Source organism: Artibeus jamaicensis, unplaced genomic scaffold, assembly GCF_021234435.1.
Source record: "Artibeus jamaicensis isolate MK-2021 breed Jamaican fruit bat unplaced genomic scaffold, CSHL_Jam_final scaffold_847, whole genome shotgun sequence".
In the NCBI taxonomy this organism is placed as follows: domain Eukaryota; kingdom Metazoa; phylum Chordata; class Mammalia; order Chiroptera; family Phyllostomidae; genus Artibeus; species Artibeus jamaicensis.
Window position 1 is genome coordinate 3,064,188 of NW_026522057.1, and position 27,252 is coordinate 3,091,439.

Consider the following 27,252-nt stretch of genomic DNA (forward strand, 5'->3'; position numbering starts at 1 on the left):
TCAGGGCTTTCCTTGTTTTTCAGAGGTCAGAGCATTGTGGGTATAAGCCCAGGCAGCCTGTCAGCTCTTGGGTGTCCCATTAATAAGCCCCTCTGAGCCTCCGTTTCCGGTCCTGTAGAATGGGAGGGATGAGAGCGGCCTCCTAGGGCTCTTGTGTGGCTTCAGGAAGGTTCCATCCTGACAGTTTCCTGTTTCTTCTTAGATCAGGATTGCAAGATGTTCACTATGTGGTAAGTCACTGAACTTTAAAAAAACGTGTTCTGTACTTACTCACTTAGAACAGTGCCTGGTGCATTTAAGAGCCGAACCAGCATTGGCTGCTGTCTCTGCCCCCTCCCCTTCATGCCCCTGGCCTCAGCCATCACAGAGTCATTAAGTTTCTTAAACATGCCCACCAGCTACAGGCTCCTGGCCGCTCACACACAGTGTTCCTCTATTTGGGACACCTCTTCCCCACTTCTCCCCCCGCCTCCCCCATCGGCCCCGGGTGCTCCTACCGTCCTTTAAAATGCTACTTTGGGGGTTCTGCCCGTTCTGTGTCCCACCCCAGCCCCGAACTGTCCCTTTCCTGGACTGTGTGCTCCTCCAGACTGTGGGGCCCTTGTGAAACTGACGTCCTCACTGGACGCGGACCCTAACAGTGGTATGTGAGGGAGTAAACAGCACTCCGTCAAAACAAGGTGTAAACAAGAAGCACTTGTGCAACTGACTGTTAATGTTATGGAAACCGTGTAGCCTGAAGTACTGATGTAAACAACGATAGCGTACCAGTAACCAGGGCTGACTTCACTGAACAGGAACTGTGGGCAGGCTTGGCACGAAGGGCTTGCTATTGATGCTTTCGGCACGGCGGTGAGGCCGGGGTGGTGGCGGGTCTATCATTTGGGGAAATGAGTGAGCGAAGTGTGCGTGATGCTCACTGTGGAACACGGCAGCAGTGATCGCTCTGCGCGCAGGAGCACACGTGGGCCTCAGAGTAACGGTGTCGAGTAAGAAAAGGAGAGACCAGGAAGATTCGCAGCATCATGCCATTTTTGTAAACTAATTCCCCCAAATGCACACTTTATAAAGACAAGCACATTTCAAGGATATTAGAAAATGCATTGGCATGGATTCCTGGGCTGAGGAGGGCAGTCAGGGATGGGATGAGCATCTGGGAGGAAGGGGAAATCAGCAGGGAGGAGTGTGACCAACTCGAGTCTTTGCACTCGAAGTCCAAGCGAACAGGAAAAAATACCAAATCCATGAGGGCGTATCATCAACTCTTACAGTTGAGAAAACAAACTAGTTATACAGTCATTCTGTTATTTAAATGTTTGTTTTATAGTAACTAGACAGCATCACTGTTGGTCATTTTCCTCAATGCAAAGCAGAGTTTGATTCTCACTTGACGTTCTCACCCTCTCCCTCCCCCTCTCTTTCTCTTATTGGATCCAAACTCGAGTCTTTGGAGACGAGGGCAGATCCCATGACTTCTCTGTCCTGTCCACGAATAAGTGAATGTGAGTGAGTGGGGGAGTGAAGAAGGAAAAGAAGAAAAAGAGGAAGGCAGGGTTCAAGAGGGCTCCCCCAGAACCCTGTCTTCCTTTCACCCCTCCCGCCCCAGGGGGTCAGTCGGGGCTGGGGGAGGGGAGAGGGCAAAGGACTAGGAAGTGGCTGCTGACCTGCGAAAACCCTGCTGGAGGGGGATTTGCTTCTGTGTCAGAGGCAGCAGGCCTGGCACGAGATCCTGGGCCCACAGGATGGCAGTGTTCCAGGGACCCCAGATTTTGCACCACGTGAGCCCCCTGCTCCAGGAGGGATACGAACTGTCCGGTAACAACTAATGGGCCACTTTGTACAGGCTCTTTCCCCTCCTCTAGTCCCCTTCAATTTCCACGTCAACTACGCACACTGAGAATTATCCCCATTTTCCTAATGGGAAAACTGAGGTGCAGGGAGCTTGAATCCCTTAAAGTTACTCTACAATCAGGAGTGCTAATAAACGGCAAATGCTTCTGCATGACCGTCGGTGCCGACACGTCGAGCACGTTGTGGTCTCAGGGCAGCCTACGAGCAGCAGTCAGTGCCCCCATCTCAAACAAAGAGCCCAAACGCCCAGAGGTACGGCGACCATCCTAGTGCCACGCAGGTAGTGTGTGGGAGACCTGGGAAGACAGGCGAGCCGCCCCGCGCCTATGCTCCTCACGCCCAGGCTGTGTGTGCTGCCTTCTGCGGAGCCGGAGCCGAGCGGGGGATTTGACCGCTTGGAGTGGGGTTGGGAGTGAGAGGGTGGGGGTAGGGCAGGTCGGATTTCTTGACACCTGGGGAGCCTGGCTCCCTGCCAGCCAAATGGGTGCCCCCTGGAAATGAGGTAAAGGCCACAACACACGGGTTCAGTCACTGGTCCTGCTAGGGCCTGTACTTTGCTCCCAGCCTCCTGCGAGGCCCGTAAATCCTGGGGAGACGGGAGAGGCTGCCCCCTCCCCTTTTCCCAGCCGGGACTGAGTGAGCTAATCCCAGGGAGAAGACACATTATTAGTCCAAGGGAATCAGTCCCAGCCTGCTCTGCTGAGTCAGCCAAAATACAGCCCTCGTTCTGCCAGCTACGTGAGCCCCTGCACGGCCACCGCGGCTGCCTCCCTGCCCCCAGCGGGGCCCCTGCCGTGGGCATGCCTCGCATACCTGTGTCCTGGTGACCTGCCTCACAGAGCCTCTCTGTTTACGTTCCTAGCCACAGACCTGTTTCTCAGCGCCGTCCCCACCGACCCCCAAAGATAGCCATCTCCTGCACAGAGAACTGAGCTGCATCAGGAATGAATGCAGCTGCGGGAGGAGGGCTCTGGAGGAATGTGTGACCCCTTCCCCCGACCCAGCACAGCCAGCAGAGACCTGGTCCAGCTCGTGGAATCCAGGGGTCTCTGCAGAGATGGTATGACTCGCCATGGCGTCACCGCCATCTCGGTCTTCGTCCTTGTCTCTACCACCGCCCTCCCTATCGCTGTGTCCCTCCACTGTCCCGTCACTGTCACTGCAAGCACCATGTCACTGTGCTTCCATGAGGACGGGCAGATGTCATCAACACCAGCAGACAGAGCGCCGTCGTGGGCACTAACACCCTCACCGCTACCATCACCACCAGCAACACAAAGCATTGTTAAAAAAATCATTTTGACCAACGACCCCTGCTATCCTTAAAACAACCTCAACCATCACTGTCACCACCGTCCAAGACAACTGTCATTTTACCACCAAAACTATGGCCATCCTTTGCAACACCAACCCCCCATCACCTTTACCGCCATCATCGAGCCATCACTGCTCCCTAGCACACAATCTGCACCATTGTCACCTCACCCTCCCACCGTCACTGTCTGTCGTTACCGTGACTGTCATAACCCCACCAAACTGGCTGCCACCACCACCGCCGCCACACCAATGCCATGTTACTAGAACCACAGCTACGGTGTTCACTACTACTGACGTCTATTCCGTCACTGTAACCACTGCGGGGTTGTCACCAGTGTCTCTCGTCACCCCAACACTGCCGCCACCACCCCCACTGGGCCTCTTTATTGGAGTGAGAGACCTCTGGTGTTTACCTGAGCCCTTTTCTGTGGCAGGCAGAATGCACACCGAACAAGCTGGAGGAGAGCAAAAGCGAAGCCCTTCCAACTCATTGTTCTGACCACCTGAGTACATGCCCCCCGTCTTCTTGTTAACGTCCTCATCTGAGCAGACTTGATTGTTTCCCTAAATGTGTCCATTTGGCAATTCACAGAGGACCGGCCATGCGTGCCTGGAAAACACAGAAACAGTTCCAGCAGTCATCCCCCCCCACCGCTGCTGTGACGTCAGAAAGACCAACTCCCCTCCTCACACAGCCTGCTCCCTCCACAACCCCCGCCACCGAGACACTCGGGGGCCCCTGCAGGTCCGTAGGTCTCTCCAAAGGGGACTTTCCTCTGTCACCTACCCAAATGTTTGTGCTGCCGATTTACAGCGGGACAGTACATGGGAGGGGAGCCGGTCTGAGAGTCAGAGCTCTGGACTCAGCCTGGACTCCACCCCCAACTCCCTGTATGGTCTTAGCAAACTCGCTTGCTTTTCTCTGCCTCAGTTTCCTCACTTGTAAAAAGAACGATCTTCTGACTCATGTTTTAAAGATTCTTTTGAGCAGAGACACTCCCAGGACAGATTTGAACTCCTTTTCCAGGAGGTCCCTTCAGACGGGAGAACAGAGATGGTCAAGTCATCTATTGGTTCTCCCAAAAGTCTCTCCTGGCCAGCTTGTCCTGTGATCTCCAGGGACCTCCTCGAGGCCTGGATGCTGGGAAGGGTGGTGTCTGAAGGGTTAAGCTGGCCAGGGCTAGGGGTGAGCAAGTGTCTTAAGATGAAAGGCTGGTCCGGGAGAACGCCATGCGGCTGTTGTGGTTGGCAGATGGGGGCGATGGGACCAGCAAGGTCCCAAAGGAAACCCCCTCCTGGTCTCACCAGAACAAAGCTGTGTCTTACAAAAATGCCATTGTTCTTGGGCAAGTCTTTCCCACTTCAACATAAACCAGGAAGCTGTGCTTCCTTTCCTTGGGCGAAACCCCAAGGTCCCCCCACCAGTGGGACTGGGGGGAGAAGAACAGAGTTTTTCCTGCCTTGAATGATCTACCACAAAGCCCCTGCTCAGCTGTTTCCAAGGCTCCCCGAGGCTGCTGTGTGTGTCTGTGTGTCTCTGAGTGTGATGGGGTGGGGTGGGGAGAAGGAACCGAGAAGCACCCCGAGTCCAGTCCCTCGCCTCCACAGTGGACTCTGTAGCCTGAGCCAGACTACGAAAGAGGTGTCATTGCCTTTTCATCTGCCTCCCCTCCCCCTGTGACACTCAGGCTTCCTTCTGTCCCACCCGGATGGCAGCCTCGCACCTGCCTATGCCTTTGCACCTGCTGTTCCCTCTGCCTGGAACTCCCTCGTTCCCTTCACTTCACTCATGCTCCTTCTCATCACTTCGGTCTCTGTTCTAACCTCAGTGAAGCAGTAACTGTTTAATCACTTGTTCGGTGTCTGCCTTTCCTGACACTCCGTCTGCTCCACAAGAAGAAAGATTAAGAACTGTGTCTGTCTTGGTCATTACTGCAGCCCCAGCACAAACCCCAGGATGGCACCCGTGTGTGTGTGTGTGTGTGTGTGTGTGTGTGTGTGTGTGCTCCTCTCACCCCTCATAAAGAAAACAGGTCACAACTTCTCAAGCAAAGGAGGCACTTCCCTTCTCAAGCTACAAGATCGGAGTATTGCAGACCTTGGAGAGCAGCCTGTCCAACCACTCCATTTTCCTAAAAGGCTTAGAGCCTCGCCCGTCCAGGCCAGAGGCCCCTGGTTGGCCAGTGGAATTGCTGAGCTAGATTCTAGGCATCCCGATGTCACAGCTGCTAGGTGGCACCTAGTTCCCAAGCGTGGGCACAGCCTGGTGCTAAATCTCTCACTCCTCTGATACAAAACCCAGTACAATTGCACATCAGGGCTCCCTTTTCCCACCTCCCCGGCTCACTGGGCTCACTGACGACAGCCCGAAGAAAGAAATCGCTCAGTGGCTTTGTTTGGCTCAAGAGATCAGAAGGCCCCTCCTTACCATCTCCACCTCGGCACTTTCCCTCAATCACTTTTAGGGATTGGGGTGTGAAATAACCTTCTGGGGCATCCCTATGGGCCAAGGAAGCAGAGCTCCAGCTTTCTATCCCTTTAAACTTCATTTTTTAAATGGACATTTCTGCTTTTGGTTCAACCAGGAAGGTACCTTCACTTAAATACTTGTGGATGAACCAGCGGAGAGGGGCTATTATGAACACCGCTCTTAGGAGTTGCTGGGCAGATTAAATGAGATGCTGCCCCCAGCACAAGCTGACGCCCCATTAATGCTACATCCCTTTGAAAAGTTTAAAGTACTATGCAAATACAAGACACTGTTATTTTCAAGGCAAGGAGTATTTACCAAGTGTTCCTTTTACAAATACACTGAAGAAAGAAGGCGAAGTCCCTTTTAAGAATACTTCCCTGAGGTCGGCAGTAACTAGGGGGAGGGCTAGGCCATGAAGGGTTGGCTTTTTTTCTATTCTTTACAAAATAATGTATACGCCCGGGAAGGACAAGTACGCAAAGGAAGTGAAGATGAACAAATAAACAGGGTTGACACTAACGCCGCTTCCCGAAGAGAGACCTTCAAAATAGGGAGGGACTCAGAGGGGGACCTTCAAAATGGGAAGGGAACTTGCTGTGTCCCAGTCCATTCTTTTCTGGTTCCTGGGTTTAATTGTTATCTCAGGCTGGGGGAGGGGGCGCAAACAGATGGATTCTGAGCTTCTGGGTGAGGACAAGATAGGGGACAGATAAAATTCCACCCAAAAACATTAAGATAAGGAGCTATTTTATGGATTTAACCCCCTAGAGTGGAGAAGAGGGGGAGGAGAAGATGTCCCGAGGCTCAAGTGCTTCTGGGAAAACTGAAACAAAGGACACAGGGCCAGAGATTTTCTTGCCCTGGGAAGGGAGAGCAAGTGAATCGCACTTGATTCATCCAAGCCTGCAGCAAGAGGGGTTAATGACCCTTGAATCCCCTGGAGGGGCTGCTTCACCTGGGCCTTGGCTGTGAGTTTGCAACCACCAGCACAAGTGTGAAAGCTCTTTCAAATCAAATTCAAAATGATGGCGCTTCCTGTGACCCCGCACTGATGGGACATTCAGTTCCCTTATCACTGGGAGGGTCTTCCCTGTTCTAAGGGTGCCCAAGAGTCTGGAAGGTTTATGTGTCCCCAGAAAACAAGGGAAGGACTCTTTGAACTCCTTGCTACTCGAAGTATTGCCTTAACACCAGCAATATCAGGGTCCCTGATTACGGTTCCTTAGAAACTCAGCTTCTCAGGAATCCCCCGCCCCCCCACAGGCCTACTGAATCAGAATCTGCATTTGATCAAGAGTCCCAGATGACTCATAGGCACATTCATGTTTGAGAAGCCCTATGAGACTAACCCCGAATCCTCCAGGAGGCTGACAGCCCTGTGGCTTTAGGGGATCAAAGGTGCATGGGTGCCTGGGGTCCCAGTTCCTTCCGAGGACCTCCCAACCACTACCTCCTGGGATTCCGCCAGGTCCCTGCAGGACCTACCCACCCACCTCCCTCTGGTTCCTTCTTCCCTTTCTTTCAGCACAGTCCCCTCAGGCTTAATCAACAAAAGCCTGAAAGACCAGTTGTCTGCTGGAGACTTCTGATTTCAGCCTGCTTCACCCACACCCCCTGAGGGGCTGAGCACAAAGGCAGGGCTCTCCTCACTCCTCCTGGGACAGGGATAGGCCGGACGGGGAGGAGGGCACTCGGGGAGCAGAAAAACCACTGACACAGAATGACATCTCAGTCCTGGGTCTTGCCATACTTGTGATTCTTTAACTCTTGCTCTCAATTATATCTGGATTTAAGAGGGCAAAACAAAAGCATATTCTGTAATTATAATGGACTTGATTTTATAGGAGAAAAAATGAGTCTGAATCCTAGAAATGATCGCTTCTAAAACTTAAGGGATTGAATGAGCTCCCAGTTGAGAGATTAAAGTTTTTTTGGTCGGCATCAGTGTCTCTATGTCCTTCCCCCTAAAATACACCACACGGAGAAGCCTATTGTGTAACAGAGAAATGCAGCAGCGTGGGCGGTTGCCAGGTCAGGGCACAGAACCCCAACTAGTCGGTTTCCTCTTCATTCCCACAGCGGCCTTCGCAGTGCCTGGAGCAGACCCCAAAGCTGGGCGGAGCGCGGGGTGAACAGCCAACCTCAGCCCAGCCTCTACTCAGTACTGGGAGCCTCTTAATAACGTCCTTTCTCCCACCTTGATTACTCACTTCCGAAGAGGTCTCACAGGCAGCCGGACCCATGGCCTAGAAGTATCGGGACCAGAAAACACCTTCTATGTGATGACTGGTATTGGCTTCCCATCACTTTTACCCAGAAGCCCCGGTTCTGCTTAGGGGACTGTAAGGAACAGGTCTAGTTTCTCCTTCACGTGACTTCGTAACAGGTCTTTCCCTGGAGTCTTTTTTCCAGGTGAGACAGGCACGTAAACCTGTGATAAGTGGTAAATAAATGACTGCAGGAAGAATCTATCAAATGAGTGGAGCAGAGGCAAAACAAAAAAAAGAGAGAGAGAGAGAGAAGAAGAAGAAGAAAGAGAAAGAATAACAGAATGGAATACTCTGGTAATTCTCTTCCAGACACCTTTTAGCTTGAACATTATTCTCTTAAATAATGACATGTGTAAGAAAACTACAGTTTTGGGAGCTAAATACAACACTCCAAAATGACCTTAAACAAGTGCTTTCCACACTGTGGGCCAATGTGCGTAGTAAAAGTCCATTTAATGGCTGCTAACCATCAATTTACTTAATGAAAGAATTGAATAGAATGGAAAATATCACAGTTCATCACCAGCCATGACGTTGGAAACTTTTTTCCAGTTATACACACACCGGAAATGTTTCCTGGGTCTGGATGTAAAGATGTGTTCTTTACTGTGGGTCACAAGTCAAAAAGTGAAATCCAGTCAGGACTTTAACCCTATTTGCCAGATACCACTCTTAGTCACATTTTCGGATGAAGAAGTGAGGCATAGGTAAATTATTAACTTGCCTACGGCACAACTGGTAAAGGCAGAGCTGGGACTGAATGGTCTGGGGTGGGGGTGAGAGTCAGTCTAACTCCAGACCGTTAGCTTTGGCCGTCTCCACTTCATGGCCTCCACAATAGGAACAGCCAGGCCATGCAGGCAGATGGAGCACAGTGCAAGACCAGTCTCCGGGCCAGGGGGCATCCGGCAGGGTTTTCCATTCACACATTCCTTTCTTCTACACCTGCTCCCCACACAGGGCACACCCAGAGCAGATACCTGTGAGCGTTAGTGGAAGGACCACACTGTTGATGCTCTGAGTCATCAAGGCAGCGAAGTCCTATGTAACAGAATCAATTAATTCCTCCAATCCTGGGCAGAGGGGTTCAACCAGCCATGTGTAGAAGGCTGAGCTACCCTAAGATTTGGTCCATATTTCTGCATTAACATTCACAACGCGAGAGACATTTCAAAAGCCTCAACTGCAAGGTTGACCTCAGTGCTAGAGGTACCTGCCAAGAAAAGCAGCCCCTCCTCAATCCAGGCCATGTATTCTGAGAGAATTGTATTCATATTTCTGATGTTTTTATTTCTCCTGGATAAACTCTAAACATCCTAGATCCCGAGTGCCTTTTTGGACGAACACTAACCCCCTCTCTCTAAAGCAAGTTACCAAAAGCCATTGCCTCAGGAGGTGTCATCTGCCTCACTGGAGCTCCCCAGGCTCCTCCTCCCTTGCTGACCACCAGGCAAAATTTGGCAGCGCTCTTGAGTTTACTCTGCTATAAAAGGAAGCCTATAATTTTAATATGTAAGGAGCTGGGGTGTGGTAGATTCCAGAACCTGATGGATGAACTCTCTCCTTTCTTCCTCCGTGCAGTTCTTAGAACAACAAAGTCTTATTTTTAAATTCCAAATTTGTGGTTCTTTTCCCACAACACGCTCCGATCGCCCTCCTACAGGGCAAATCTGAAGAGTCAGACGTGCACTGACCTAAGTGAACCTGTCTCGGCTCCCTATAATCCCTGCTTAGAAAAGGAACTTCTGGAATTTTGCCTGGATTATCATAACTCAATGCACTGTATTTTTCCCTTGCTCAAATTGAGGAAGTATTATTTTTGGCTTTTTTCCTGGCATCTCTCCCCTCCCTATAAGGGTCCCGGAATGACCTATCTCTGTCTGGAGGGGCCTCAAGCAGAGCAAAGGCAATTGGGGGCCACCAGGTTCGAGCCCAGCCTGGTATTTGGCCAAATTGCTCTTCGGCCAAATTGCTCTTCTTCTCTGGTTTGAGAGCTTTCTTCTTGATAGAAAAGACAGGATTGCAGGGTGGGGGACGGGGGCATTCTGTTCTGTTCTATGAGCATTAAGTCTGCCCCTCACTTTTCCTCTTGCTCTGAATGGGGTTCGGAATGTCTCTTTCATCTTCTGTAAGTCTTAGTATTTCAGGGAGGAGGGCCTCAACCACACTTAGCAAGGCCTTATCCTTTCAGCGATCTAAGCCCAAAACCTCCGCCTTGCTCTGAGAAGCCCCAGGAAGAGAGGAACGGTGGCCAGAGCAAGGGCCAAGGCACGGTCTGCTGGGGCAAGGGTCATTGGTCATTACTGCAGCAGATGCAGATCTGTATCGAGGTACATAAGCAGGCTTTGGAGTCACACAGGCCTGGATGGAGAACTCTGGATAACAAATCCCCCGTCTCAGAGTTTCTGGAGGATTAAATGAGATTATGTTTGTTAGCCTTCAGTGGCTGGCATATAGTAAGAATTTAAGAAACCAGAGTTGATGTTGTTAGCATGACTTCGCTGTTATCCAAGAGCTCTGATCGTCCCAAACATTCCAGGGAACATTCAGGGCCTGCCCAGGGCTTCCCTGGTCCCAGGAGCTCCTCCAGACGCCTCCTCCAGCACACAGACACCACAGGCCTGGGCAGGCTGCATTCACTGTTGCCCGGGCTCCCAGTTATCTAGTTATCAGTCAGGCTTCTCAGATCTCCATCCCCACAGATATGGGCAGTGACCCCACCCAGCTGCGCTGGCACGAGAGAAGGAGCATTGGACCTGGAGGATGATGGGATGGGATCCCATCTCAATTTCATCTCCTGACTCTGCTGAGCCTCGGTTTGCTCACTTGTCAAATAGGTGTAATAACAGAGCCTGCCTCGTTGAGATCTGGTACAAAGTAGGAACTCAAGAAAGTTTATTAAACTTTAATTCGGCTCCTAAGTGCCTGGCTTCCTTTGACAATGAAAGGAGGCAGGTATCCTGGGGAGGGAAAAAGGGACCAGGGAGAGGGTGGGTTGTCTTAGAAATACAGACTTTTCCTTTGGCAGCTCCTGGCAGAGAATCTGCCCCCATGGGATTCTGGCTGAGCATGTGGTGTGAAGGGAAAGGCAGAAAGAGAGAAGAATCAGTGAGTTGAAAAGATGAGGCCTCTTTGGGAAGCACAGAGACCAAAGCTCCATGACTGGTCAGTGGAGAAACTGAGATGGAACCCGGGCATGTCTGCCCCAAACCCTGTACTCTCTGAACTTCCAGAAGTTGTCTAGGGGGAGGCTTGGCTTTCCAATGGAGCCTCTCACTTTGCAGCTCCATCAGATGTTACCTTGATTTCAGATCCCAAGAGTTGCTCAAACTGCTCTCAGACTATGATACAAAACTGACAAAGTCCAGCCAACTCGAAGGGGAGCCCCTGAGCAAAGACTGCCCATTAGAAGGGTCCCCACATTGGGCAGAAAGGGCCAGATCCTAGGACCTACATGCCGCTTTGAGCTGCCCAGAGAGCACCACCTCAGCCAGAAAGCTCTGCAGATGGAAACTGTCACCCTACTTTGCCCCTTTAAACTAAACAGAAGTTCTCCATGGAAGATTCAAGTCATGCACTTTCACAGTCCCCCCAGTACACCTAGCAGGGATGCCCTTTTCCAGGCTTCTGGGGAACCTCTCTTTCTGGAGGGAAAAGACTTAAAAGAGGGGGGTTAGTGCGGCAAAGTGTAACTCCAGGCGCTGGAGCTCATCTTGGAGCTTCAGCTGGGGCTCATCACCTCATATCCTCCACTCTCTATTTTAAATTTGTCTCAACCCCACCTGCCTCAGCTACCTCCATGGCAGGTCAGGTGAGGTGACCCCAGCCCTCATTCCTCATCCTAGGGCCTGTATGTGATTCTCTTTTCCTGGAATTTGCCACAAACGTCATACCACATCTTTTTCTATACTGGTATCTCCAACAACGAGATCTGCCGGATTGTATGGCCCACGTGGCTAGGCTGTTTATCCTGTAGCCTGGACTTGCTGCAGAGCCCCCTCCGGTTCAGGCCTCACCCGAAGCTGGGAGACTTTCATGTCACCCTGTATATGAAGGGAAGCAGTGTCCCTAGATATAGCATATGTAACACCAGAATCCCAAAGGTCCTAACTGACCCTATGCTTCCTTCTATATGGCAACAGAACCAAAATGCTTCCATTTGCCTTTCGCTTTAAATGGGCTGTCCCGGCACGCTCTGACTCCTAGACCCCTAAAGTCTCTCCTGGTGTGGCAGACTTGTAAATCTTTGTAAGACTTATTTCCCGCCTTCTGGAGTGCACGTGTCGTATCAAAGCCTCCAGTATTCTGGTCACCTCTTGCTCCGCCTCCTGGTCAGTGTGACGTCATGGATGCCATGGATCAATGTGATGTTCAGCAGGATGTCCACATGGTCTACATCTCTTTTGGACTATTATGACAAGGAGAAGAGGATCCACACAGCCCTGGGATAAAACTATGATTGTATATTGTTGTCCATTCCACGTGAATGTGAACTGTTTCTGATCTTCTTTCCTGATTGGGACAGAAAATATCACATCTGTCAAGACAGTAGCAGCATACCATGCACCTAGATTAGCATGGCAGCTGCATTTGGGGCTACTATTTTTTAGAGGTCTCAGTGGTCTACCGTCACACTCCAAGATCTATCTGTTTTCTGCAAGGACAAGACTGATAAATTAAGCAGAGATATGATAGGGACCATCACTCCTGCGTCTTAACATCCTTATGATAGCAATAATACCTACCACCCTCCTAGGATACAATACTGGTTTTGGTTTACTATCATGGTGGGGAGTAGGAGTGTAGAGACTGGAGTGGAGTGGGGAGGAAGGAGAGGAGAACAGATTCAGAGGCTTCTGCTTGGCCTTCTCCACTATGGTAGCTATGACCCCAAAGGTAAGAGGGCCTTACCCTAAGTACGGGTCACTCTATCTGCCAAGTATGTCAACACCAGTTATACATCAGAGATCGGAGAAATGAGTACTGAGTGGTTTCACATCTCATCTGGGTCCACTGTAGGCTGAATTTCAGACAGGACTCCAGTGGCTATTAATTGACCCTCATATGTAGGTTCATGACACTTCAGGTCTCTGGGTATCGATGTCAACATAAACCCTGGGTCCAATAGACCTAACAACATCTGGGTACCCCATTTCCCCAGGAAACAGACTCTGAGTAAATGGCCATCAGTCTCTTCAGGGAAGGACTGGGAAGATACTTACAGTATATGCTTGCTGCGGTGTAGCACAGTCCCTTCTCCTGGAGACCCAGCCACCTCTCCCACCAATGGGTTTTCCCTTCTACAAAAATGTAAAAACTGGATGAGGTCCAAGAATTGGCCTTGACATTGTGACATTTTGTTGGTGTGACCACCCTAAACCCCCTGCTTAAACTTTCTCCCTGTCTCGTTAGAGGGAGATGGACCACCTCTGCATGCTCTGGTAGTGTGGTGTCTGGGGGGCAGGCGAAATATACAGGTTTCCCTGAACCCTGCTTTTGGGCCCCGGTTTTCCTACCCAGGGCCCTGGCTTAAGCATAGCAGACTTGCCTCAGTTAAAGCCTTCTGTCATCTTTCCATATTCTTAAATTCTGATTTTGATCATAAGCTTTTCTGAGCTCCCTTTGCAGGAAATAAAAGCTTATTTGTGAACTACCCAAAGCACCTTCACATCGAAGTTTTTGTTTTCAAGTGCCCTCAGCTTTTCATTTTTTTCTCTGTAGGTTCCATGTAACTTATGTGAGTTAACACACCCAGTTAATTCCATTGTCCTTTATGCATTGCCCCTGTGTTTTTCAAACACCTGAATCATTGCATGGCCAGCATGGTCCCTCCCAATGAAAGTATTTGCAACTGAGCCACCTCCTTGTGCCAGGGAATATCACGCCTCACATACCCCTGGGGATGGGGGTCTTCATTGACAGCTGAGCAGCAAGTGCTCTAACTAGTAAATTCATCTTCCCTCCTGTGCTTCCTTCAGGAAGCAGACACTGTGATGGAGTTGGAAATACAAAATGCCTATTAGAAGATAATGTCAGTGAAAGATGGAAAGAGAGGGACGGGATTAGACCTTCTGGTTGTGAGGCTGACTTGATAAAGCCTCTGTCCCACTGGTTGAGAGATGCCTGTGGAAAGCGCGGCTACCCAAAGGTGCTACAGCAAGAGGAGACCCACTAATTGCACTCCTGGCAGCTCGTCCTGGGCTGGATTTGTCTACCCCACCCCAAGTCCCCCCAAAAAGGTATATTGCAATCCTAACCCCCAGTACCTCCGAATGTGACCTTTCTGGAAATAGGATGGTTGCAGGTGTAATCGGTTAAGATAAGGTCACATTGGAATAGAGTATGACTGTACCTAATCCAGCATGACTAGCGTCATTATAGGGAGAAGGGCCACGTGCAGAGGAACATCAGAGTTCCTGAGGCATTTGTAAGTCCAGGAATGCCTCAGCTGCCAGAGCTAGGAGACAGGCCTGGACCAGGTCCTTCCCTGGCACCTTCAGAGGAAGCATGACCATGCTGACCTCTTGATTTTAGGCTTCTGTTCTCCAGAACTGTGAGAAAATTAATTTCTGTTATTAAGCCACCCAGTCTGCAGCACTCTAATACCTCAGACACAGATACCCAGCTAAATAAAATTTTTGTTTGAAAGGAGAGCTAAGGGATGCACCTCCATGGTTGACACAAATTCCAAACTGGCTCCAAAGTTCACATTCTTTACCTCCCTCAGGGACCCATGAACTTGGGAGGGAGGTGGTCAAGGCCCCATGCCTTTCATTTGGAAGTCCCCTCTACCACCTTCCCTCCATGCTGATCCTCTGCTGTGCAGACTCAAAGACTGAGGTGATGGATGCATAGGGCAGCCCCTCTGGATAGGAGAGGCCAGGCTCTCAGGGGCCCGAGCCAATGTCTAGGCCACAGCACCCCATCATCTGGGTGACAGGGAAGGAGCTCAATCAGACACCTCTCACTTGGGGCTTCCTTCCCCTGTGAGGTTGGCTCTCAGTCACTCTGAAGCTGAGACATTCACTGAGGGGAGGGAAGGGGGCTACAAAGAGTGCCCAAGGCCAGGCCTGGTGCCTCCAAGGAAGGCCCTGCTACGGCCGCTGCCAGTTACCTCACATACATGTTCCTGGGGAGAGGGGTAATGTTTTCATCAGATTTTCAAAGATGTACCCTTCCAAAGGTAGGAATCCTCGGCTTATTCCAAACCTTCCTCTCAACCAGCATCCCTTCTTGGCCGTGCTGTGCACTGGGCTCCCTGACTTCCTCCCCTCCCTGCAGCTCCAGAGACCTTCCCTTTCCTGCCAGTTTCTATTTTTTTTCCAAAGAAGACTTTGTCCACCCTTCCCACAGGCATGCCCAGTGCCTCTGGGGTGCTACACACACACAACTCCATCCACTTGAGGTCTCAGAGGCTGGAAGTGCCAGGCAGATGAAACGAGCAGCCTCTGCAACTGGAAAAGACTTGACAGACCTTGAGGAAGCTTTGGGGACAGTTCAAGAAGAGGAGAAGGAAGCCCCTGTGTCCTGAGTTCCCACCCTGTACAGGGCATGGTAGGACTCCTTTCCCTTCTGTAATCTCATTGTTATAGGTCCAATATTTGTAAGTCAAATGTCAAGGGCTCAGAGAGAAAGGAGTGGCCCAAGGCCACCCCACTGCAGAGCGATAAGGTTGGACCTGATCCAGATCTGCTTTCTAGCTTGACAGCACACTGCTCTTTCTCAAATCACCCATATGGAGAAAGTGATGAAGCTCAGCAACAATTATCTTTCACTTTGATTCAAATAGAATCAAGTTTCATGAGATTCTTTGGATATATTTCTAACCTTATATTTCTGGTATCGGGGAAAATTGTGAGAAAGACTTTGACATGGGCAAAACAAAAGGTTATCTTCACATGTTATTTTACCCTTGAGATATTTAGGAACTCTCTAAGTTATGGAAAATTGATAATAATGCAAATTATTCTTTCCGCAGAAACACAAATGAAGCACATCCAGTGGAAAGCAATTGATTATTGCCTGTGGAAAGAGCAATTTTGGAAACATTTTCAAGTGTATCGGCATTCTTATGGCCTGTATATGAGGGTCTTTTAATTCACCTTTGCGCAAGTTGTGCCGTCTTGCTGGTTCCCTCATTAATTAATGACTAACTGACACATATTTATTATAAGTGACTAGGAAATTTATATTTTTGGGTGCCTTTGGCTCTGACCTATCACATGAAATATGACAAGGTTCAAGAGATATGACTTAACATTACTCAGAACTAATTTTTAAAAGATCTCTTTCAGGCTATATGCCACCAAAGTCAATAACCTAGAAGAAATGGACAAATTCTTAGAAGAATACTACTTTCCTGGTCTGAGTCATGAAGACATGGAAAACCTAAATAGACCTATCACTAGAAAGGAAATTGAAACAGTAATCAAAACCTTCCCTGCAAAACAAAGTCCAGGACTGAATGGCTTCACTGGTGAATTTTGCCAACCATTCAAAGAAGATTAAATACTAATTCTTTTCAAACTCTTCCCAAAAAATTGAAGAAGAGGAAATACTTTCTAACTCATTTCACGAGGCCAACATTATCCTGATACTAAAACCAGTCAAGGACAACTCACATACAAAATCTCTTTCAGAGTCCATAAAGGCACATTCGTTTCCTTTTTGTTCTATTCTTTGCTTTCATTAGTATTTCCTGTCTTCTTAATACTTGTTGTGTGTGTGTATCATAGGAAGGACCACGAGCACGAATCCACCTGTGTCCCTGAGTAGAACCATATGTGTGCTAGCCAAGGCCACATGGGAGGCATTTATTGACACTGTCACCTCGTCTGTTTACCCTCACTCCAAGGACAGACCATAACTCAGCAGGATGGGAAGGGGCAGGAGGTCCAGAGTCCCTCTTCGACACTGGGGCTGCAAAAACAGGAAAGGCCATTGGAGACTCCAGCACGGACCACCTCCCTGACCATTGTGGGCCAGACAATGCCGGAACTGGGGAGAGCGGGCAACTCTGATCAGACTCAGGATCCACCAGTGTCTGCAAGAGGATGCTGTTGGTCCCTCTTGGTCCCCTGCAGTGACCCAGCCTGAATTGAGCTTCAAAGCAGGAAGGAAGTCATCCTGGAAGCCTAAGTTCAGGGTGGTTCCCTAGAGCCATGGTCTTCAGACCTCTTTGATCTCATACCGTTGTTGGTTAAAAATAATCCAAACACGCTGTTTCAAATATTTCATTTCTAAATATTATGTTTGCTTCTCTCAATAGTAAATAGGAATACAGTTTAGTGACTTTTTTTGTTATAAAAATGCATATGAAGAGAAGTTCTTCCCGCAGCCCAGAGAACTGTCACGTGCCCTCACTTTGGAGGCCACAGTGCCCGGAGCGAGTCCATCTTCACAGCACAGGACAGAGGGGAGAGCACTGGGAGCTTGCAGCCTGGCCCAGCCCCTGAGGACTTCGGACAAGCCGTTTCCCTCCCTGGGCCTGAGTTCCTGCACCCCTTCAAAATCAGGATTACAGTACCTGCCGCCTCACTCCTTCCTTCAAGCTCAACCTGAGCGCCAGCGTATGTGAAAAGTGCCAAGCACCATAATTATCTGCTGTAGGGTGTCATTTCCAGGAGCCTGAAATGGTGACGCTTTTTTGTTTTTGTTCTGTTTTAATCCTCACCCAAGCACATGTTTATTGGTTCTGGACAGAGAGGAGAGACGAAACATCATGTTAGAGAGGAATGACACTGAATGGGTGTCTCCATTTTGAGCCTCAACTGAGGACTGAACATGAAACCTTTTGGTGTACAGGCCGCACAGCCAGCTGAGCAACCCAAACAGGGATTGTTTGTTTGTTTGTTTGTTTGTTTGTTTGTTTGTTTGTTTTTGAAAGCACACAAAGCTTTGGGGGCTAAAATGAAAGCTCAGGTCTGAAAAAGGAATGTTCCTCACCGGGTAACATGGGAAGGTATTGACATATCCTCACCCACACAAAGCTACACTAAATTATCACAGTCAGATCCTCTTCCAAGGGTACATGCTGTTGAGGGGTAGGGGAGCCTGGAGCGGACCGAGGGATGTGATCAGGACTCCAAAATAAATGTTGTTGACTTCTTTGCTTACAGCAATATCCCCCAAAAGGTTGTAGTTATATTATTTGCTAAAAGTCATAATAGTCACTACTACTATTTACTGGGCACTCAGGAGTCCAAGCACTTTACATGTATTATCTCATATAGTGTTTTGTAAAAAAAAAAAAAAAAGGTTTTATTTATCTATTTTTAGACAGGGGAAAGGGAGAAAGAGAGGAAGAGAAACATCAACGTGTGGTTGTCCCTCACACCCCAAGGGACCTAGCCAGCAACCGAGGCATGTGCCCTGACTGGGAACTGAACAGGCAACTCTGGTTCGAAAGCTGGCACTCAATCCACTGAGCTCTACCAGGCCGGGCTCATATAGTCTTTGAAATAACACCAGAGGTATTATCCAACTTTACACATGGGGAGCCTCAGACCTGAAGACGTTGTAAGTTGTTGACCAAGGTCACCTGGCTGCTAAGCGGCAAAGCCAAGGTTCAAAGCCAGGCTCTCTGGCCCATGGCCACCTTCACTCCCGCCTCCAGCCCACTGTGCTGCCTTTCTCCCTGGGGGCCTATATCTTTTGGGAGACAAGGAATAATGTCCTTTCATCAGTCTCCCACAGACTCTGGTAGAGATGGGGGTCCCAGTGCACCACCGGCAGCTGTGGAAAGACCCTGGGACAAGGACAACCACCCGCAGCCCTGAGCCATGGCTGAGAGGGAGGGGGCCAAGGCTGGCACAGCCACTGACAGCAGCCTTGGAGCTCAGCCGGACTCCCAGCCCCCTCTCTCGCTGACCTCTCAGGCTCTGGCCCACAAGGGTGACGCGCCCTGCTGGGGGTTCTCGTGGTTGGCTGGGTAGGAGCACCAGCCTTGGACTCCATCCGCTGGAGGTTTAAATCCCACCCCTGAAACTTACTCGCTGTGCCTTTCTTAGCAAACAGCTTTACGTAAGTCTCAGTGTCCTTATCAGTAAGATAACACCTATCTTGTTATTTTGTGAGTCATTCGTTTATTCACTCAACAAATATTAGGTTGAATCAGATGAAATTACTGATATTTAACCTTTTTTTTCCACTCACAAAAACAGTACGGTCCAACTCTAGTATCTTGTGAGTGCTGAGTTAGTTAGGGTTCTCCAAAACCAGTAAGTAGATAGACAGACAGACATATTTATTTGAAAGAATTGGCAAATCCCCCTTATTTTAAGGGGCTACCAGACCCGAAACCTATGCGCAGGCTGACGGGCTGGAAATTCAGGTAAGAACTGGCCTTGCAGGCGTGAGTCCAAACTTCGTGAGCCGACAGGTGGGAACCCAGCCGAGTTTCTCTGCCGCAGCCTCGAGGAGAGTCCCTTCCTCGGGAAGCCTCGGTCTTGGTTCTTCAGGCCTCCAACGGACTGGGTGAGGCTCACCCACGCCGAAGGGAGGCTGATCCTCTTGCTCAGAGCCAGCTGATTCTAACTATGAATCGTATCTACAAATACTTCTGCAGCAACATCTGGACCAGTGTTTAAGCAAACAGCTAGGTGCCATGGCCTAGCCAAGTTGCCATAAAATTCAACTTGCAAGTGCCTGCTAGGTACTAGGCACTGTTCTAGGTGCTTAGAGTACCAGTGCATCAAGTTACTCAAGGCACCTGACCTGTTGGAGCTCACATTTTAGTTGAGAGAGAGACAATGACCAGTATAATGCATAAGTGGCTGTATGCTATGTTAGCAGGTAGAAATCACTGTAAGGGGGAGAAGGTGGGCTACGGGGATGAGCAAGTCCGGGGCTGGGAGGTGCTCCAGCGGAGCGGGGCTGGGGCGGGCCCCCTGAGAGGGCAGGAGCTGAGCTGTGGCCTGAGGGAGGCAGGCGGCTGCCGTGCCAGAGCGAGCTGGGCAGAGGAGCAGCCAGTGAGGGGACATCAAGGCAGGAGCGAGTTTGTCGTGGTCGGGAACTGAAAGGAGGACAGTGTCCCTGGAACAGAGTGAGTGGGGAGGAGAGTGGCCGGAGATGCGTTCACAGGGCCACTGTCAAGTGCCCAGCGTAGCGTCTGGCAGAAGCCATCATCCTTCCTGGTGACCTAAATCCTTGGACACTGGCCAGTGGACACTGGGCTGGTGCTCTTCCCTCCCCTCCCCTTGGATTCTGTGTCCTGGACTCCGGTTTTACCCCTTTCATTCCCCAGCAGGGATTTAGGGAACCAGTGGGCCACCGTGATGGCCTGGAGACCCAACAGCACTTGCCACATACACGAGAGAGCCGTGACCCACCAGGAGAGGAGGCCAGGAATCCCCAGGCCCGCCAGGCTGAGGAGGGGCTGGCCCGACATTCAGGCCACTGCCTGGACATCTGAGCCCTGGCTCGCTTGCCGAGACCACCCGCAGCCGTGGCCAGCTCTGTCCCAGCTTTGTTCCTGAGTTTCCAAGAACCCTTTTCCTGACAAACAAAGCCTCCAGCCCCGCCCGCCGCCCAACAGGCACCTGAGGCCTCCAGGTCTGGGAATCAAAGCCTGTTTTGCAAAGGAGGTCCTGTGTTTGGAGAAACACCCATCCCCTGCTGCCCGGCCCTTCAAAGAGCCCGCATTGTTCTGCCCTGAGAAGGCGCCTCCTGACTTGAGGGCAGGGTCGAGGCTGACGTGGATGGACCTCTGATCTCAGGCCAGGCCCCCATGCCACTGGGGGGAGGGAGGGATGCAGGGCCAAGCCAGCAGAAGCCTACCCCGAGGAACTAGTCTCCTTTCCTGCCCTCTGCCTACCTGAGCCCTTATCGCCTGTGTCCTTGCTGAGTCCGGGACAGAGTGGCCAAGGCCTCTTACCTGCCTAGATGGTAAGAGCAGACTCACAGGGGCATGCCAGGGCCCTCATGTCAGAGGGACTATGTCAAAGATGCCCTCGGTCCACAGAGGGTGGGACTGAGGCCAGGGAACAGAGGGAGCTGGACCCTGGGCCCAGCTCGAGCTGGGGGAAGACTTCGCATCCCTCTTAACCTTGGGTAATGGTACCAGACCGAAATACAGACCTTCTGACCCGAAGTTCAATGCTCTTTTTTAAAGAATAGTTTATACATACTTTTCCCTGCAGCATAGTTTTCCTTGTAACTTAACTTTGGGTAGGGGTGAACTTCATCTAGATAAATCCTCTTTTAACAGGGAGTGGAGGCCACAGTGGGGCCAGGGTAGGCCCTGTCACTTGCTGGGCACTCTGAGACACTCTGCCCTGTTCCCTGTCCTGCCGTCCCCACACAACCCAGAGTTAGCAGTGAGGCCTCTTAGCCTCACCCCTTTTCTATGGAGGTCTCTCTAGGTACGGAGAGTCTGAGTCATCTGTCCAAGGTCAGACAGGAAACCAGGAGGAAGCCATGACTCAGAATGACACCTCAGGTGCTACTTCCACACTCGCGTGTCCCTCCAGCTACACCCAGGGAGCTGCGGCCTGCCGGGTCCCCCGCCATGGTGGGCCCCGCACCGACATTCACTCTGGAGTCCGGAATGGGGACTGACACTGGAGTCTCTGCAGTCAGGTCAGGCTGCGGGACCTTAAGCGAACTAGGCACCCATTCTAAGCCTCAGTTTCCTCCTGGGTCCAACAGGAATGGCGACAGCCACCAAGCTCACAGGCTGTTGTGAAGATTAACTAGGGGGAGAGAGGGTATTGTGTGGCAAGTTCTTCCACACAACAGTACACATTTAATAAGTAATAGCATGGTAATCATTATTATTCCTACTCTCACTATTGGGAGGAGAGGGAAAAGGAGGGGCCGGGGCATAGTGTGGCGCTGCTTCCCTGAGCAAACAGCAACAACCCTCCCTGCCCGGAAAGGAGCGGAAGGGGCAGTCGGGGGACGTTGCAGACCGACACTGCTGGTCTGCATTTCACCTCCTCGGCCTTCTGGCACCGAGTGTTATCTTTGACAGTCAGGATGTTACTGTCCTGGTTGCCTTCCTCAAACAGCTCATGCCCGCACAGGCCGCTTCCAGCCCCACGTTCCTGGGAAATTCCACAAGGCCAGGCAGGTAGTCTGTCGGAGTAGACAGTGCACAGACGCCCCGGGTACCCCGCTCCACTTCACCTCTGAGACTTGCGTGAGTGACAGACTCGTGGAGCAGTTCGGGGCCCGCTGTGATGCAGGCATGTGTCCGTTCAGGGGAACCAACCTTCCCTCCCGCACGACTGGTTGGCAGGGAGACCCGGGAGCTCAGGCCACCTGGGAAAGGACCGAGAGCAAACATCTGTGGAGGATGTCACTCACCGAATGCTACCTGCCCAGTGAGTCCTCCCAACCACCTGGCACCTCTGTTTTTGCAGATGAGGGCACTGAGGTTCAGAGAAATACAACTGCCTGTCCAAGGTGACCCAGCTAGTCATGGAGTGGGCTGGGATTTGAACCCAGCTCCCTCTGACTGAGACACCATCACCCTCCTACCATAGGACCTATTGCCTCCCTCTGTCTCCTTCCCATCATCAACGTTCTGAGCACCCTGTGCTGGGCCCCTGCTAATGGCATTGTCCCTGGTATTTATAGTCTCATTTATTCTTCACGCGCGGTGGAGGGCGAAAGTTGTGGTTTACTGATGAGGAGACAGAGTCTTGGGTTGCCACCGCCGGCCCCCTGTTCACACAGTTCTGGGGTGGTGGAGCCGAGACTTGCGGTCTGTGCTATTGGGTTCCAGAACTCTGGTCCCAAACGCATGTACCGCCCTGCCTCCCCACCTCCCCTCTGGTTAGACTCTGCACAACGGGGTGCACTTGGGGGCAGCATTAGTGAACGCAAGGGTCTGCTTTCCTTATGTCTTTTCTTGTTTTTCACAACATTCATTGTCCTCCAGCAGGGGGTCCATGTCATGTAGAAAGATAAAGAAGGCAGAGGGGTGCAGGAAAGGGAAAATGGAGGAAGAATGTTCGACAATTTACCAAGCTGTAAGAATCAAAACTTCATTTTTTTCAGAGATTTTATTATTTACTTTTTTTTTAGAGGGGGGGAGGGAGGAAGAAAGAGAGAGAGACACCAACGTGTGAGAGATCAATCAGTTGCCTCTTGCACGCTCCTAACTGGGGACCTGGCCCACAACTCAAGCATGTGCCCTGGGTAGGAGGAATCAAACCGGCAACCTTTCGGTTCACAGGCCAGCATTCAATCCACCTAGACACACCAGCCTGGGCAAAACTTCATTCTTTTACAGGAACAAAAATTAGGTTCTGAAAAATTAGTATAAGAACACGGTAGGGAAAGAAAATGAAGAAAAGGCTTGCAATCACATTCTTGGAGGTACAGTGAAAGGAACTGGAAGTGCTCACCCTGGAGAAAAGTAGTTTTAGTCATTCAACTAGCAAATATGAATAAAACTTCTCTCCCGAGGTGAGCATTGTGCAAGGCGCTGGCAACATGGACACAAACAGGACAGGCATAGCCCCCGCGGAACTGAAAACAGGTGGGGGGGGCCGCGGGCTCTGCCTGCAAACACCTGAAGGAGTGAGTGCCAAGGAAGAGCGGCCGGCCTCACTCTGTGCGGGTCCGGAAGACAGAGCTGGAATCGTGTGGAAGCCTCAGTGGGCAGATTTCCTCCCTGAAGGAGAGAAGATCTTACCAAAGACAGAGTGTTTCCAAGATAGATGGGCTGCCACAAGGGGAAAGAAGGTACAAGCATTTTGAGAGAATATGGAAGAGAGGCTTATCTTCATGTGCTCAGGTTGCCCTAAGTAAATGCCACTGCCTGGAAGGTGTAAATAGCTATTATGTATTTCTCATAGTTCCAAAGTTTGGGAAGTCCAAGATCAAGTGCTGGCCAACCTGGTTTCTGGCGAGCACTCTCTCCTTGACTTGCCAGTGGTCATCTTCACACCGTGTTTTCCTATGGCCTTTCCTCGGTGCATGTGAGGAGGTACAGAGACAGAGAGCTCTGGTGTCTCTCCTTAGGTCCCCACCTTCATGACATCATCTAGCTCTAACTGTCGCCCAAAGGCCCCATCTCCCAGCAGCAACACATTGGAGGGTCAGCGCCTGAAGGCATGAGTTTGGGGAAGGGGATGCACTTTCAGTTCATAACAAGGTCTCAGCGAGAACAGGGCAGCTGGCTTAGCTCACCGTAGAAAGCCTGATTCTGCGCTTCTGTGGAAGTTGAGAACCATGTGGACCTTGTGCTGAGGGTCAGGAATGACTCTGTTGCTTGAACTTGAGCCGGGTGAGGAGCTGAAAACCAGAGAGAACTCCCAATGGTTCACCCATCACTCCTCTCTGCTCTGGGAGCAGAGATGCAAAGGTGAGCAAAAACAGTACTTGGTTATATAACCTTGGGCATGTCACTTGCCTTCTTTCAGTCTTCACCTGAAAAAGAGGTTGTGATATACCTCCCACTCATAAAATTATTGTAAAATGGGCAAATGTATGTTAACACTCAGCACAGAGCCTGACACGTGATAAGCATTCAGTGGTATATGAGTCGTCGTTTATTTTTTAAAATTTATTTATTTACTTTTAGAAAGAGGGGAGGTGAGTGAGAAGCAGTGGGAGAGAAATATCAGTGGGTGGTTTCCTCTCGTGTGCCCCCCACCAGGGACCTGGCCTGCAACCCAGGCATGTGCCCTGACTGGGAATTAAACTAGTGACCCTTTGGTTCACAGGTTCACACTCAATCCACTGAGCCACACCAGCCAGGGCCTTGATGTCATTTATGATGGTGAATATAATTATAAGAAGTGCCTGCCATGGGGTTTCAGCCGGAGTGGGGAACAGAGAACACAGATGAGGAGAAGACAGGGTAGGAAGAGCGGTGGTGCGTGTTCATGCTGTGGGGGTCTGTTCCTCAGAGGGTGTTGAATTCTTACAAGGACCCTTCCTGGAGTAGGAGTCATGGAAGGCTTCCTGGTGGAAGGGACCTTTTGAGATGAAACATGAAAGAAAAGTCTAGGGGTTTGGGACAAGGTTGTTGTGAACTAAACAATGGGAAGGGAGGGAGGAAGGGAGGGAGGAAGGAAGGAAGGAAGGAAGGAAGGAAGGAAGGAAGGAAGGAAGGAAGGAAGGAAGGAAGGAAGGAAGGAAGGAAGATCAGCTGTTGGGCTACTACACACAAAAAGTCTCAGGTTACCACATAAATATATTCACTCGTGCAGCCACTTGGTCCTTCGCCATCTCCCCCAGCTTCACCTTAGACCCCACTGACAACCATAATGGCTACAGCTCAGAAACCACAGCTCAGACGGCCCACCATCTGACCGAGACCTCCACTCTTCCACGCAAGTCCTTTGCAACTGTTCTTCCTCACACGGCATCTCTAGCCGCTTGACCCTCTCTGTTCTTCTGGTCCATCGCCCCTTTTCCATCTCATGTTCTCTTTTCTCCCGAGCCCCAGCAACCACTTTTTCACTCTCTGCTTATATGAGTTTGGCTTTTTTGTCTGTTTGTTTGTCTGTTTATTTTCTGTTGTTTTTAGATTCCACATGAAAGAGATACCATGCAGAATTTGTCTCTCTCTGACTTATCTCACTTAGCATAATGTCTTCAAAGTCTATTCATGTTGTCACCAATGGCCAGGTTTCCTTCCTTTTCGGGGCTGACTAATATTCCGTTGTATCTATACCACATCCTCTTTATCCATTCGTCCAGTGACAGACACTTATGTCGTTTGATGTCTTCTTGGCTATTGTGAATAAGGTTGCAGTAAACACGGGGGTGCAGATATCTCTTCAAGGCCCTGCTTTCATTTCTTTTGGGTAAACACCCAGAAGTGGGATTACTGCCTCATGCGGCAGCTCTATTCTCAATTTGGTGAGGAACCTCCGTGCTGTTTTCCATAGTGCCTACTCTAACTTACATTCTCACCAGCAGTGAACAGGGGTTCCCCTTCCTCCACACCCTCGTCCTACTTGTTACTTTCTTCTTTCTGATGATAGCTGTTCTAACAGGTGTGAGCCGTGTTCTTCTTCACTGCAGCTCAGAGACAAGGTCCGATATTTCAATAACGGTCTTACCAATGCTATGAATTCCCTGGACCCTCTGTGTTTAGATCTCACTGGGGGAGCAAACCCCTCCCGATCTGCCTTCTTCGTGCCCGTGCCCAGCAGCCACACTGTGGAGATGGGCACACCACAGAGGCGGGGTCTTCCCCGCAACTCACCTCGAATGAGCCTTGGACACTGTCCATACCAACCACTTACCAATGGCTACTTCACACCTTCACCACGTTCCTCAGACCTGCTTCCTCCCCTGATCAATGTGGCTCAGTTGGTTGGAGTTTTGTCCACAAAGCAAAAGTCTGCTGGTTTGATTCCCAGTCAGGGCACATGCCTGGATTGCAGGTTTGGTCCCCAGTCGGGGCACAAAGGAGAGGCAACTGATCGACGTTTCTCTCTCTCTCTCTCTTTCTCCCTCCCTTCCCTCTCTCTAAAAATTAAATTACATAAATACATATTTTACAAACTCTGCCTCCTCTGCCCTTATTCTCAGTGCTGACAGAGAAAAAGGATGCCATGCTTATATTCTCCGTACAGACACAACCACACATACATGCGCGCACACACACACACCTCTCCACTGATCCTCCACTTTTCCCTTCTGTTTCAACGTGGGAGCTGACATCTTTATCAAGGGCCCATTCTCCACCTGGACTTGGCACCTCTCTTCTCCCTTTCTCCAGAACGGTGTATTTCTTATTATGCTTTCTTTCTCTTATATTTTCTATCTCCACTTCTCCATCAGACCCCTTCCTGGTAGCCTTTATTTTTTTCAATTTAATTAATTTATTTTTAGAGAGAGGGGAAGGAAGGGAGAAAGAGAAAGGGAGAAACATGGATTGGTTGCCTCTTGCCTCTCACACGCTGCCCAACTGGGTACCTGGCCTGCAACCAGGCATGTGCCCTGACTGGGAACCAAACTGGCAGCCCTTCAGTTTGCAGGATGACACCCAACCAACTGAGCCACACCAGTCAGGGCCTGTTTGGCTTTCAATACAGTCAAATCACCTTGCTAGACAAAACGCAAAAGCCAACTCCCTCACTCTCCCCTCCCTCCAGCAGCCGCTCTCTGCCTTTCTCGCCTCCACTGCATTCTGAGAGGGGCTCTCTGCCCCGTCTCTGGTCCTCGTCACCCACGCCCCTTTTCTGACGGTTTCAGTGCGGCGTAACTGACACGCAGTAAACAGCACACGTTGCATGTGTACAGTCGGTGAATTTCCCCATACACATGCACCATGATGACAGCGATGAACATCTCCATCACACCGCAGGTCTCTTTGTGCCCCTTTATAAGCTTCGTCCTCCATTTCTCACTGAAAACGCACCTGATAAAAAT

At 50.4% G+C, this 27,252-nt stretch overlaps 1 long non-coding RNA gene across 2 annotated transcripts in view; it reads right to left on the reverse strand.

Annotated features, from left to right (window-relative positions):
• Positions 1 to 993: 993 nt before the first annotated feature.
• LOC119052475 (uncharacterized) overlaps positions 994 to 27,252 on the reverse strand; it is a 50,433-nt gene continuing 24,174 nt past the window's right edge. Inside the window, exons 2-6 of one of the 2 annotated variants that reach the window (XR_008390733.1) lie at positions 13,134 to 13,211; positions 12,225 to 12,423; positions 7,852 to 8,109; positions 3,582 to 3,778; positions 994 to 1,482 (exon numbers count right to left, since the gene is read on the reverse strand). This is a non-coding gene — a long non-coding RNA (uncharacterized LOC119052475). The remainder of the gene's footprint in view (positions 1,483 to 3,581; positions 3,779 to 7,851; positions 8,110 to 12,224; positions 12,424 to 13,133; positions 13,212 to 27,252) is intronic. The other variant, XR_005083115.2, reaches the window with a different exon arrangement.